At 47.8% G+C, this 15197-nt stretch overlaps 1 protein-coding gene across 2 annotated transcripts in view; it reads left to right on the top strand.

Annotated features, from left to right (window-relative positions):
- The window catches only part of HCN4 (hyperpolarization activated cyclic nucleotide gated potassium channel 4), a 127259-nt gene that overhangs the window by 87151 nt on the left and 24911 nt on the right, over window positions 1–15197 (top strand). The gene's annotated exons all lie outside the window — the stretch shown is intronic.

The raw sequence follows: 15197 nt of genomic DNA, 5'->3' as shown, positions 1-15197 counted from the left end.
AAAACATTAAACCTTAAAAAGCTTCCCTATACAGGGCTGCCTTCAAATCTCCCCTAAAAGATATATAATTACTCATCTCCTTGACATCTGATGGGAGGGCATTCCACAAGGTGGGCGCCACTACTGAGAAGGCCCTCTGCCTGGTTCCCCGTAGCTTTACCTCTTGCAGTGTGGGAACCACCAGAAGGCCCTTGGTGCTGAACGATGGGAGTGGAGATGCTCCTTCAGGTAAACTGGGCTGAGAGTTGGCCCTCCATCCTCAGGTCACCTGGCAACAGAAGCAGAGTTCTTTCTAGCAGCTGTGTCTTCTATGCCTTAGTAGGCTGGGCCAAACCGGTTTCCCCTTTTCCCTCGCCTCCTTCCTTGGATGAAAGGAGTCCCCCCGCCCCGTGGTTCTTGTTCCTCTGGTTGGTGGCAGAAACTGGGGTGCCCTCCCCCCACATTTAGACTCTCCTAAATTCTTGCAGTAAAGGGGAATCCATTTATGCATTGTACATAGAAGTCCAACCCCACTGTGTCAAAACCCAATCAAAATATGGGTTGAGTTGTTGGCATTCAGAGGCTGAGGCCAAGACCTCCCCTCCCCTTGCAATTGCTCACGTTCCCATAAGGACCCCTACCTTACACACACATGGACAACCCTAACTTTAGAGCAGGCATGGGGAGCCTGTGGCCCTTCAGATGTTGTGGGACTACAACTCCCATCATCCCTGACCATTGGCCTTACTGGGGCTGGGGCTGACAGGAGTTAGAGTCTAATTGCACTGGGAGAACCACAGGTGCTCCCTCCCTGTTCTTGAACATAAGGGAGGTAAAATAAGAATAACTAGGGCAAAAACTAACAAAGAAGGGTGATAAGTGTCCAAGTGATCAGAGCATTGGATACACACAGACACGCACACACAAAGAGGTTGAATCTAAATTTGTAATCTAAAAAAAGAATGGGCTAGATCAGGGCATGATCACAGCCTAAAAATACCTCCATGTTAGCTTATTGGAGGGAAGAGGCTATTTGGAGCTGCTGTAAATGGCAAGAGCCGTGGTTTTGAGAGTGAGAGAGAAGGGTTAGCAGCAGGAACATTCCAAAGACACAATCCTGGGCTCTGTCTTTCCCCCCTGCATGCCAGGGCTGGCAGGGTGGGCATTGCCCAGGGAAAGGAGACCTTCTGAAATCAGGAAGCAGACATAGCTAAATTGTGGACCGGACCAGGGTGGGAGACAAGGAAAAGGAGACTGCCCACTGACTCAACTCCCAGCCTCCAAATTTTCACTAGAACCCGCAAACAGAGCCTACACATGCAGAACATGAACATGGGAAGGAGGGGTGCTTTAGGGCTGTATTTTGGCTTTAGTTTTTGTCACAATAGCAGCCAGAAATCTCTAAGGGGGGAAATGTACATATTCCCTTCCTCCTTTCTGCAGCTGATCCAATAGTAAGAGAACTAACGGTGCAGGAACATCTTGCTAGTCCTTTGGCCAGGAGTGGGAACAGGCCTGAGGCTCAAATGTGGCCCCTCAGGTCTCTCTCTCTGGCCGTTGAGACTCTCAGCGGGCTGAGATTATAATAAAATCGGCAAAAGCATAAACAAAAACACCAGTAAACAGTGGTTGGTTCAAAAGAAAAGAAAAATAACGTTGCAAAGCAGGTGTGCCAATTCTAGGGGGTGGAGGTGTCATCAGCCCCCTCAATATTCCTTACCAGGGGGCTCAGCCCCCCCCAAAAAAAAAAATATTGATGGGGCAGAGGCGGCTGAATCACCAAGCTGAGCACAGCACAGCATCAAAGGCAGGATATCCTGAGCATGAGAGAGGAGGAGTCACAGCCATTGAAGCTACATGGCACTGGGCAAGGCCTCCTCTTGGTGACACATGTGCAACACGTGTGTGACATCACAGGTACATGATGCATGTCATGCGCGCAACATCACACGTGCGACCTCCCCCCCCCAAAAAAAAAAATTGGCCCAAGACCAAGGCACCTCTGTTGCAAAGGCCTGTCTAAGCAATGGAGTTTTAGAAGACGTTTGGAAGATAGCTGAGAAACAAGTAGATTATTTCTGTCCTGGTTAGGGATTTCCACAGGTCAGGACCTGCCACACGAAAGTCTCTGTCCCTAGTAAAGGCCAAAATTGAACTTCCTGGCTGTGGGGAACCACCAGAAGTGCCTCATCAGAGGATCTCAGCAATCCAGGTGGAGCATAAGGAATCAGCCACCCCTTAAGGCTCAAGTCGTTTTGGGCTTTGCAAATTAGTCCAAGCATCTGGAACCTGCATTTCTGCAGAAATTTTATGGGAGTCTTCCTTCTCGAGCCAGTGCTGTTGGCAACATATTTATTCCCAGGCATGTGCAAATACCTTCCCCGTGTTCATGCCAAGAAGAGACACCGTTGATTACTCTAAAGCTCTTTTGCGGAGCAATGGAGGCTCAGTCGCTGCTGCTGCTGCTGCTGCTGCCTCCGCCACCACCCTCCAGACACGATTAGAGGATTTGGAATGATGTGTCTCTTCTCATACTCCCAAAACAGTGAGACCAGCCTCTAAAGGATATTAAGAAACGTTTGTAAGGCAAGCAGTTTAGAGAGAGGTTGATTATAGGGCCTGTTTGATGTTCCTTTGCATAGCCAAATGTGGGACTGTGGACAAGCCATTATTGACAGTGTCGGTAATACAGAGAGACTTTAGCCCTATCTCCTGCGTTTATTACCCATTGGTAATTAATGCAGTGGGATGGAGGACTGCCCCCCCCCAACTCCCATTCTTCACAGATAATGAATGCCTGAAGAGGGTTAGCTAGTGTCAAATGTGTTATGGGTTTACCCTGATGCATATATGGCTTTTGGCTGAAGGTTTTCCGCTGCGTTAAGCTAATATCAGCCCAGTTTGCTCATTACAACTTAAAATCTATAGGGCATGTCGCAGAAGTGGCTCACTGGAGGGGCAGAGCCATGACGCTATCTTCCTGGCAGATGGGTCAGTGTTGCTCACCAGGAAGGAGAGGCAGTGGGGAGATCAGCTCGGTGCAAACACAATGGCGGCAGCACTGCATTGGCTCTGCTCCTGTGCTGGCACTGTGCCAACCTGTGCTCCCCCCTCCACCTCCCCCCACTCTTGATAAGCCAAAAGGCTAGCCTGGCTGCTCCACTCCTTCCAGCAAGCCACTTCTGGCCTCTAGTCATTCATGGTGGGATTTTGTGCTAGGTAGAGATATGTTGCTTTGCTCATGTTCTTCCAGATTCAGGTATATTAGAGAAAAATATATTAGATATGCAAATGTTATTTTGGGAAAACGGTACAAGATGCTGCAGGTGGGAGTGATCTTTTGTTACTTGCATGCTTTTTGCTCTGTGAAGGTAGAGTTTTGCTCTTGAACTATAGCTGTGAATTTGCCAAGTAAGAAGTGATCTGAACTGGCAATTCAGAATGGCATCTGCAGACTATTCATGCTCCTTGAGGCCCCAATTACAGCAGTATCATACCACTTTAAACAGTAATGGCTTATTCCCCGTGCTCAAAAAAAATTATGGGAACTGTAGTTTCTTGCTAAGGATGCTGAGATATGTTGGGGGACCCCATTCCCCTCCCAGAGCTATAATTCCCATAGGTTCCTGGGAAGAAGGATTGATTATTACACAACTATGAGAACTGCAGCTCTGGGAGGGGAATGGGGGTCCCCTAACAACTCTCAGCCCCCACCTTTACATTTACATTTCCAAGGATTCTTTGGGGGAAGCCACCACTGTTTAATGCAGGGGTTCTTAACCTGTGGTCCATGAACTCTTGTGGAGTCTGTGAATTGAGCACAAGAAAGCAACTTTCCCAATACTGTACAATAAGATAAGCTATGTGCAAAATTTTGTACGTTTGTGTGAATTTTTCTGGTGTAGCTTTCATAAAAGAGATCTGTGACACCAAAAATTTAAGAGCCACCATTGTAAAGTGTTATAATAGTGCTTTAACTGTAAAGTACATATGGGGTGATAGTTTCTGGGGACCCTTTCAGCAGTCCAGTTACTAAGCCAGGGTGCACACACCTGAAGAGGCCGCAAACTGGGAAACACAGGTCATGCCACACATCCACATCCACTTTGACCTTGAGGTCCTTGCCCCGAAGCTGTGGGTCACTGATGGGACTGTGGAGGAATTCTGTGGAGGAATCCCTCTCCATTGGCCACGTTGCCTGGGGATGATGGGAGTTGTAGTCCAGAACATCTGGAAAGAGACCACATGGATTACCCCAGCTCTATCTGCAGACAGATGTTGAAGTCTCTCTCTTTTCATTCCAGTGTGCTTACAGTGTGCTTTACGTGGCACAGTAGAAATGAGAGAGTGGAGATTTGAAGCAACTGATGCTCTTGGGGCCAAAGGACAATAAATGCACATTGAGCATGGAGAACTCTTGAATGCAAGCAAATACTTGCCTGGCTCAACCTGATAAAAGGGGTTGCACGCCAAGGAGTTTCATTCTGGTCCCCAGATTCCCCAGGCTCTCAGTTTTCTTGTGCTCACAAGCAAGCCCTGCCCAGTCCTGTCAGGCCCCTGTGGATCCTAATTTTTGAGGGTGTTGATTATTTTAATATTTTTACAGATTAACTCCTGGCTCTAGAGGGATGGGATGGGATGGAGATCTCCGCAGGAACAAGGGCTGTTTGAGAAAGCAGATTCTTCAGGGAGTGCCATTATATTGACTTCCTGCAAAGAGCAGCCAGGGAGGTGAGACATCCTGTAGTTCAGTGCTTTACATTCAGGAGGTCCCAGCTTCAATCACCAGCACCTCCAAGTAGGGTTGGGAAAGATTCGCCATCAGAAACCCAGCATAGCTTCTGTCAGCCAGACAGCACCGTGTTAGCTGGGCCAGTGGTGTTCCTCTGTATAAGGCAGCTTACATTCCTGGTGCCAGGCCCCATCTAGCAGAAAACTCGGGGCTCACTGTTAGCTAGAAGCCAAATAGCATCTCTGTTTGCACAGCAGCAGCAGTGAGGACTCGGCATCTCACACCAAACAGCTAATCCTTTGCAATATTATTTATTGATGGTTGCTTGTTAAGTTATCCTTCAGCAACTTGCACAGGAAGCTGCCTTTGTAAGAGGTCAGACTGTTTCTCCATCTAGCCTAGTATTGGCTGCTCTGACTGGTAGCAGCTCCCCAGGGTCTCGTGTGACGCCAGGAATTGAACTTGCGACACTCAGTGTGCAAACCTGTGCTCTGCCATTAAGCCACAGTCCTTTCCTATCCTGTTTCAGATCCTAGGCACAGATTTTGGTGTTGTGAACTAGCTGCACATATTTCCAAAGTGGAGCAGATAGATTCAGAGTCTTCTATTGTTCTGTTTTTAATTCCTTACCCTCAAATTTTCGCACAGAGCTCTGCGCATGCATTTACATCCAGCTTTAATTCTCCCTGTCCCCACCTCCTCCTGCACACACACGCGCGCGCACACACACACACAAAGCATTGCTCCTTCTGCATGGCATTTCATCAATGAGCCAGGGCACAGAAGGTGTCTCAGTAAAATACTGCATAAAAATAATCCTAATGTAATCATGCCAAAAGAGCAGCCGAAGAACTGTCTACAGCATCTTTCCATTTCCTTCGATAGCCACTCAGATACATCTGAGAAGCCCTTGTGCAGGGCACGATGGCAGTAGCAGTGTCTTGCGTGTCAAGACCCTGAAACCACCCCCTCATTGAAGAATAACACACACAAGGACACAGCTATTAGGTTAATGTTATTGGGCAAGTTTTGGCCACAACTTTATTGATTACAGAATGTGAGCGGTATTGGCTTAGGCATTGAATGGACCCGACTATATCTGACTCCTGCCCGTTGTGCAAGGAGTCCGGTAAGGGTAAACCACCAGAAGGGGGAGCCCCGTCGATGCAGACCAACTCGAGCTCCCCCTGGTGTTCCCGTCGGGGTCGTGTCATCGCCCTAACCCCGCCCCAGGCTTCGGACAAGATCCACACCCCCAGATTCCTTTAATGGAATATCCTTAAGCTTGGAGGGGCAGGTGATGGCCACACTTTCCCTCCCCCCTCATAAGGTCAAACAATGTCTAACCACCAACCTAACAAAGTTGTGACAATTGCTACGAGGTAGGCAAAAACCAAATGGCCTGTGCCAATTTGCCAAGTAGAAAAATTCCTACCAGGCCCCTCAACGGCGACCAACCAAGGTCCATAGCAAGGCCAATGACTAAAACCTGCAAAATAGGGAGGGTGAGTGATTGAGGAAGCGAGCCAAGAGGAAGCCCTCCGGCTCACGCCTCAGCTTAAATGGCCCCGGCCACGCCCCCACCAGAGAGCGGATTGGCTGGCCGGTCGCTGACGTGGCCGGGGTCCACTGCAACTCCTCCCCACGGTAAAGTAGAGCAGACTTGCTGGTGATGGCCAGCAACTGGCCTTCAAAGGCATGGCTCCCAGCCATGACGCCTGTGTTCTGCCTCCATGGATGGCTAAGGCAATGTACTGGGAATCACAAGTGGCCAGAGAGCTGTTGCGCTCAGATCCTGCTTGCAGACATCTGGCTGGCTGCCGTGAGAACAGGGTGGGCTATTGGCCTGACCCAACAGGCTCTTCTTCTGCTCTTCTTCAGCCACGGAGTTAATGTAGAGCCATCATGACTGGCATTCATTGATAGATTTAGCACATCACCTGTGAATTTGGCTAATCTCTTTTTAAAGCCATTTCAAGTTGTTGGCCACCACTTCTTGCAGCAGTGAATTTCATATATGCTATGTGAAGTTATTCCTTGTCCACCCTGAAACTCCCATTTTTCACTTTCATTGGGAAACTAGCCAAGTTCTATTATAAAGAGAGGGGGGGAAGAAAGATATTTCTTTTCCAAAAAAAGTGTTTTATCAACACACGCGTACATACGTACACATCTGTAACGGCAGGTTGCCAATGAGCCGATATATCGGAAGGGTGTGGTTGGTTCTGTACATGGCTCCAATTTCAGAATTTTTGGAAATTCCCCCTAGGAAAGAATAAAATGTGCTTTTGAAACAAACAAAAAGAGGAAGCTTGCAGAATAAGGTAAACCCACAGAATATAATGATGGAAGGAGGGGAATCCATGTATCCCAAATTATTCTGATAACTATTGTTATCTTCATCTAATGTTCACTGTTGTGACAGTTTGGGTAGTACTGCTGCTGCTTGTAAAACACCAAAACTTTTATAAGCTCCGTGCACATATGAAAAGATATATGCTTTGAAGGTTCACATTCTAATAAACAGAATGCAAAAGGAAGCTGCCTTATACCAAGTCAGACCATTAGGTCCGTCTAGTTCAGTATTGTCTACTGCATTGACTGGTAGAAGCTCACCAGGATTTCAGGCCGGGGTCTCTTCCAGCCCCCCTGGAGATGCCAGTGGGGATTGAACCTGGAATCTTCTGTATGCAAGGCAGATGATCTGCCCCTGAGCTATGACCCTTTTCAGAATGGGGAATGGGGAGGGAAGAAAAAAACAACAAAAGTAAGTAATGGAGCAGGTGCCTCTTCCCGGTGGTAGGATGTTCTTCCTGGAAAGCAGGGGGGTCAGCCTCCCCAGTGGTCCTTAGTCCCCTGGCTAATGTCAAAGGCTAGAGTGCGCTTCTGTTTGATGCTACAGTCCTGGGGCAACTGTTTGCAGGTTTAGGTATATAGGGAGGGAGAGTCAGTATGTATGTATGTATATGTATATATGTATTTATATATTGAATTTATATGCAGCCCTGTACCAAGAGGTCTAATACTGAGACTACGGAGTGTTTTAAGGACTTTGAATTTTGCAAACTCTGATACCTTACCTCTAAGACTAAAGTTCAGATGAGAATTTTAGCTATTCGCCAGCTTTCACGTTTCCCAAATGCATTTCTTGGCTAAAAATCCATCCATCAAAATGTATTTGTAAGTGTGTACTTTGGGGGGGGGACATGTGTTTAGAAACATACCTTTTGATACATATTTCAAAGCAGAATCTCAGGCTAATGCAAAGTCTCAGATTAATGCAGAAATGTGATGAAATGGACGCATGAGTAACACATCTAAATGTGACATGAGGTGGAAACAGAGTGATTTGTCCATTCATAGCAGAGCCCTGAGGACATAAGAAGGACAGCCTTTCACCTCATTTACCTGATCGCCTAGAGGCTTTGCTTCCTGCCCAACCCTGGATATTAGTTTTATTTGAGCTTTGCTCCGTTGTGAGGAGTCTATTTTATTCGAGTCCATATTTTCCCCTTCTGGTGCTGTGCTGCAGACATCTTGAGCCACTTGTTGTTGGACTCCAGCAGAGCCAGTCATGGGAGTTGTGTCCCAGAAGCCCCTGGAGAGCAGCAGGTTAGCTCCCCCTGGTTTGAGGCTAGATGTTCACCATCTGGATGGAATGGTTGTAACCGAAGGACGGCCTGCCCTTCATCTGTTTGGCTGTCACACCAAACCGGGCAGCATCCCTAAATGACAATCCTGGGTATAGCCCAGACCTGGCCAGTGGAGAATTGGTGAATTGGAACATCTAAATGGACGAATTGACACATCGCTGACAGGCTTCGGACAGCGATTGCAACACAAAGGAGGGCCTGATTGCTAACTGCCTTATAGCAGGAGTAAATGTAGCTGTAATAAAGATGTCAATAAGGATTTGAAACACCAACACTAGGGCCCTGCTATGGCAGGAAGCAGAAAACAGGGTGACCCAACACCATAGAAAGTGGCCTTCTATCAAGGCAAACCATCGGTCTGTCTAGCTTGGTATGGTCCACACCAGCCTTGCCTAACATGGGCTCCATCAGTGGAGGCTGGGCCATCAGGACAAATGGGTCCTGCCCCACCAGTCTCAGTACTGCCCACCTGCCTTCTTGCATATAACCAGCCCAGAAGGTGGCTGGGGCTCTTAGCTTCCTTCTTCTTAGCCTCAGCGTTGCCCTTGTAGACCTCAGCAAGGTGGAGGATGGGGACAAAAGTAACATTCATTGGTTCTGTGTGCCATTGGCTCTACTCCACCTACTGCTGGGATCTCTGCTTTCTGCTCCACCAGCCCCAATGGGAGTCAGCCGCCACTGCCTTCTGTACATTATCAAGCTACAACTCCCATCATCCTTGACCACTGGCATCTACTCTTGGGTTTTCTTTTCTTTCTGCAGCAGAGTTCTTTTTACAGAAAAGTTTCCCCGCATCTTTAACTTATTTACATCAACATCAGCAGCCTTCCAGCTATCTCTTTGTGAAATTCCCATTACAGAAATAAACACCATTGGCTTCTGTTTCTCAGAGCCTTTATTATTTACAAAACTTTACACTGGTCATTAATAAACAGAAAACAAAAACAAAAACAATAATCTTTTTAGCCAGAGACCTAATGCTGACTCATTCACATGCTCATTTACACTGACCCAGACTTAGTTGATTGCGTGCTCTGATAAGAGCACCTGTTGCTGGGGAAATTTTCCGTTGCCTAGCAACTTGTTCAGGGCCCTTTACAAGTTTCTTCTAGAGCAGGGGTGACCAACTCCCAAGAGACTGTGATCTACTTACAGAATTAAAAACTGGCAGTGATCTACCCCCATTTTTTTGGGGGGGGGGTTTCAGGTCAAAGTTTTTGAGCTTTTTTAGTAGGGGTACAGGGCTACTTTGATTAGCTTTTTTTAGGGAGGAGGAAAGCCCTGTTTTTAAGGGGGTTTTTTGGGGGGGGGAAAGAGGAACAGCCGCTCACCAACAAATCGCTGGGAAACAAACAGGCTCACTAAGTAAACGCCATCTTCCGTTCTGCAACAATGGAGAGCGGGTCGAGGGGGTGGGGCCAGATTCGATTTTACGAACACTAAGGAAAGGGACCCAGCGATCGACCTCAATCTACCAAAACCTCCCAAGGATCTACCAGTAGATCGTGATCGATCTGTTGGACATCCCTGTTCTAGAGTATTCCAACTTGGCCGTACCGGCAGAGCCTGATAGAAGTTGTAGTCAAAACCATCCGGAAGCCAACAGGTTGGGAGAAGCTGGTATAAGCCCCAGCTGGCAGCAACTATCCCAGGTTTCAAATAGTGATGCCTCTCAGCCCTTCTCTAGCTGGAGATGCCAGGGACTTGCTGTTCCACCAGCTACAGCCCTAGCTCCTCTGAGCAGCAGTGCCCAGTGCCAAGCAATTGCCCTGGGAAATGCAGCTTTGAGTCTCCTTCTTACCTCCTAACAGGAAGGGAAGGTTCCCCTTGGGAATCGTTGCCCTGGCGCCAAGCCAGAACTCACCCGCCACCTCTCCTACATAAAAGCAGCAGTACAGATGTGTCATAATGCTGCAGGAACAATCTGTTCATTAAAATAGGGATCTATTTTTGAAGTGCCATCAGCGCTCCACATCCACATTGTGGACGATGCACACAAAACAGAAGCATTTTGCCACCTTTGCATGCAGCGCTGGTGCTGTGGCAGGAGTGCCGCGCTTAGACCAGGGAGACCTGAACTGAAATGCCTGCTCACAGACAAAGCTTTGCTGAGGGCACTTCTGGACTGTCACTGTTTTCCAGTGGGTTTCGATCGCATGCTGGCAAATCCAGGTTGCACAATTAACATTGACTGGGGAGGTCTTGTGCAACAAACCTGCTCCCCCAGTAGATCAGACTTCTCACAATGGGGAAAGAGGTGGGTAAAATCAACTGGGAAGCATAGGATAGCATTTGTTTTAATGCAAGGTCATCTAACCTCCCTGCAAGCAAATCGGAATGAACGCTCGATAAACAGGTCGTACGGGGTGACATTGGACCTGTTGCTATTTCTCAGTGTGGCCTCCCTGAGAGGCTCGTTGTGAGGTTAAAACGGGGATACCATGTGTGCTGCCTTCAGTTCAATGGAGGATAGGCCGGATTAAGAGTGTAATAGAAATAAACAGATGCACAAATAAAATCCAGTGAGGCTGGGTCACATAAGGATACAGCCCTTCCTTTTCAAGGATGCAGTTGCATGCAGCCATGGCTGAAGAGGAGATCGCCTCTGAACAGCCATCTGATGGGTGACTCTGAGTCATCTACGTCAGGAGTGGGAAACCTCAGTCCCAACTCTCAAATGTGGCCCTCTATAAGCCTCTCAATGTGGCCCTCAGGATCAGTTCACACCTTCTCCTCAGCCACACGGTCTACTTGCCCTGCTACACACCCTCCTTGAGTTTCTTTTACCTGGATGGAATGTGTCTCTGAACTCTGATCATTTCTTTTGGTTGTCTGGGTGGAGAAAAGAGAGTTGCCTACAAGTGTGTGTGGAAACCAGCCTGGTGCACAGTGGTACAAATGACTTTCGTTGCTCCGCCCACATTTGCTTCTGGCCGTGAGCACAGCTGTCATGTGACCCCTGGAAGGTTGGCCAGGAGGGAAGGCTGCCCCCCAAGTTGAAAGGGTTCTCCATCTCTGTTCCACATGTCTGGGCTTAGGGGATGCAAGCAAAGAGGTCCGAGAACCTGACTCAACTTCCTCACGCATTTAAGTCTTGGTGCCTTTCTTTTCAAACACGCTCATTCTTACTGGATTTCTCCTTTGCTGCTGGTGGGTGGCCTGGAGAGAGCAGCCCTTCTCTGCCCGAAGGCACCAGGGTAGTGCCTGCTTTGCAAGGGATCTAGACTTGTGGCTTTCAGACCCCACCAGAATCTTAACTGCCCTTAGCTGTGCGACGGGATGGCCTGGTCTCAAGATGGCTCCATTCCAGCCCTTTTCTCTTTAGTAGGACACTTGGAGATGGGAACTGATAAGGGCCTCAGAGGTGGTAACCAAAGGATCCCACTGGCACTGGAGAGCAAGGTGTGATTTCTCCCCTATGCCATCCCCATTGTTAGCAAACTTAGCCTAGACAGGTTGGCGCCAAAGGACAGGTGTCTCTTTGTGAAGCTCTCAAGTTTGTGTGTGTGTGGCCCTTTTGTTGGGTTGCCCATTCAACGATTTGGAACAACGGTGCCTATCAGAACAGGCTGTTCACAGGGTAACTCAACACCAGCACTTGATCTGTTTGCTGTCCTGCCTGAATGGCACTTGCCATTCTCCATGGGACCAAACCTTGCTTGAACCTGACCGATGTTGCAAGGTGACACGATGGCATGGCCAATGGCTGGGGTGACATCTCGGTAACTTTCCACTGATGCCAGAGAGAAAGAGGAGGCCTCAGGGAAGAAGAAGAAGAAGAAGAGTTTGGATTTGATATCCCGCCTTTCACTCCCCTTCAGGAGTCTCAAAGCGGCTAACAATCTCCTTTCCCTTCCTCCCCCACAACAAACACTCTGTGAGGTGAGTGGGGCTGAGAGACTTCACAGAAGTGTGACTGGCCCAAGGTCACCCAGCAGCTGCATGTGGAGGAGCGGAGACGCGAACCCGGTTACCCAGATTACGTGACTACCGCTCTTAACCACTACACCACACTGGCACAGGGGGCACAGAGCCGTGGATCCTGCCATTCCATCCTGCTCCGTTTTGATTTGAGAAGCAAATTCTTAGGAACCACGTACCTACGGGACCACCTCTCCTGGTATGCCCTGCAGAGGACCTTAAGGTCCACAAATGACAACATTTTGGAGGTCCCAAGTCGCAAGGTGGTTAGATTGGTCTCAGCTAGGGCCAGGGCCTTTTCAGTACTGGCCCCGACTTGGTGGAACACTCTGTCACAAGAGACTAGGGCCCTGCGGGACTTGACATCTTTCCGCAGGGCCTGCAAGACAGAGCTGTTCTGCCTGGCCTTTGGTTTGGACTCAGTCTGACCCTTATGTTTCCCTCCCCTTATGCTTTTGATCTATGGGCTACTTTTAAAATGAGGCTGCATTTTAAATTGCATTTTTACCTGTATTTTAAATCCCCCCCCATTTTGTTTTTACTGTTTTTTTACTGGTGTTAGCCACCCTGAGCCCGGCTCTGGCTGGGGAGGGTGGGGTATAAATTTATTATTATTATTATTATTATTATTATTATTATTACTACATGGCACAGGAGCACTTCCCACAATGCTGAGATCCGCAGTGTGAGAAAAGGGCCTCAAGTCTTCAGTTGGGCTTAACAGGTCATAAGAACACCAGAAGAGGCTTCCAGGATCAGGCCAGTGGGCCATCAACTCCAGCATCCTGTTCTCACAGGGGCCAACCAAATTCCCATGGAATCATGCAAGCTTGACCTGAGCACAGCAGCACGGTGGCCTTCTGCCGCTTCCAGCAACTGCTTTTCAGAAGCTTTGCCATCAGGATTAGTAGTCACTGATAGTCTTATCTCTCATGAATTTATAGGTCCTGTAGGTTCATTTCCCCATCGGCTAGGGGTAGTAAACATAGTGCCCATTAACTTTGGGAAGTCCCGGCCCCCTTAAATATTTTATGGGGTGACAAAGGGACCTCGACCCCTAGGAGTTGACTTCTATGATCCATGTGATTCCTCCGGGAAGCCCTGTCTTCACTCTTAGTTGCCCCCGGTGATGTTGTTACATGGCTGGATTTGAATACAGAACATATCCTTTTGCTACATAATCCCTGACCGGATGCTCACCAATGTGACTGACTAAACCAGAATGAAGAAGTAGCGGGGGGGTGTGTGTTGGGGGGTGATAATGCCGAAACTATTGTACACAAATGGAACAATAGCGGCAAACGGATTAAATAAAATAAAATACTTAAGCAAGAGTTTCTGGGGAGACAATCTTTATCCTGCCAAAATTTCTGTTTCTGACCCTGCAATTGAAATTTGAGAATATTCGGCACACTCCTAGGAATTGTGCTCATTCAAGGAGCATTTTAAAGGTGGGCTGGTGATTGCAATGTACTGTTAAAAGAAAGTATTGCTAGTTGTAAAAGCCAGCAACTGATTGTTTTGAGAACCCCTAGTTGGCTAGGTTTCAAGCTCTGGTGTGATTACCACATTTTATCTGCTGCATACTTATCTCTGGGGTGCCATTCCGTGTTTCAGAAGGGAAGATTGATTCATTTATCATTATTTTATCAGGTGAATTAATTAGGAATACAAAAGCAGAACAGGGACACCAGCATAATCAACGACCACACCCTTTCGTCGTTCTCATTATGAGGGTGCGAAAGGTGGTTAACACATGGGAAGGTTTAAAAAGTCTACATTTTATGGGTTTCAGGGGAAATACCCCATCATAAGATGTGAGGGAGTGCAGGTGATACTGTTAGAAAGTGCTGGAAGTTTAGCAAATGCCCTTTGCTGAATGAGAAGGTGTGCTCGTGTTTTCATGAGGCTGTTTGAATGAAAGCAACACCATTTAATGCAGGGACGTCTTCTGGAAGAGGCATCTGCCTGTTTTGGAAAGTCATGTTGACAGAGTGCAATAGATTTTGCAATAGGCTGTGTAAAACGGCGTGAAATGGATTTTGCAAACAGATGGCTCAGAATAGTGTGCAATAGATGTTGTAAAATAGGGCGAAATGGATTTTGCAATCAATGGTGTAACATCTGCACGGGAGGTACAAAACAGGGTGCAAAAGATTCCCGGCACCTGGTCAAGCTGCATGTCATTGGATCATCTGTGTGCATATCTGTCTGCATAATTGTCTGTGGGGGGATATTTGTTTGTGCCTATCTTCTGTGTAAAAGCCTGCCCTTTTTAGGATGCAAAAGGTGCTCCTCATCTCCAAAGGGGGGATTTTCTTCATGACCAGTTCCTGATTTGAGCAGGTCCTCTCTCTGTGGACCCTGGAGAGCTCACTTGCCTGCAAAGGCAGAATTCCAAGCAGCGCTGCTTGATGGGGTCTGCCCACTCTTTTATTTTCACACAATGCCCCAAAGCAATTCTAGGTCAGGAGCACTGTGGGGAAATTAAAGGGGTGGACAGGTCCAGCCACCTCTCACTGCTTGGAGTGCCAGGCCATGACTCTGCCAGGTGCAGGGGCCCTGGCAGTTACCCAAAGGTGCCCCTTGCCAATTTCCAGTAAAGTCCTTTCAAGCACCAAAGGGAATGGTGAGCATTTTGCTACCAGTGGCATGCCTAGACCTGTGCTGCCACGTGTGCTGAGCAAAATCAATAAATAATAATAATAATAATAATAATAATAATAATAATAATAATAATAGCATCACCACAGGGCTGGCATGTGGTAGAGGTACAGCCGTACCTCTGATGTCGAACAGAATCTGGTCCAGAAGTCCATTCAACTTCCAAAACATTCGGAAACCAAGGCACGGCTTCCAATTGGCTGCAGGAAGCTAGCTCCTGCAGCCAATCAGAATCCGCATCGGACATT

The sequence above is a fragment of the Podarcis vaucheri genome (assembly GCF_965113315.1).
Source record: "Podarcis vaucheri genome assembly, chromosome: 14".
In the NCBI taxonomy this organism is placed as follows: Eukaryota; Metazoa; Chordata; class Lepidosauria; order Squamata; family Lacertidae; genus Podarcis; species Podarcis vaucheri.
Note: the sequence above shows the minus strand (reverse complement) of the source record. Positions and strands in the feature narration are given on the sequence as shown.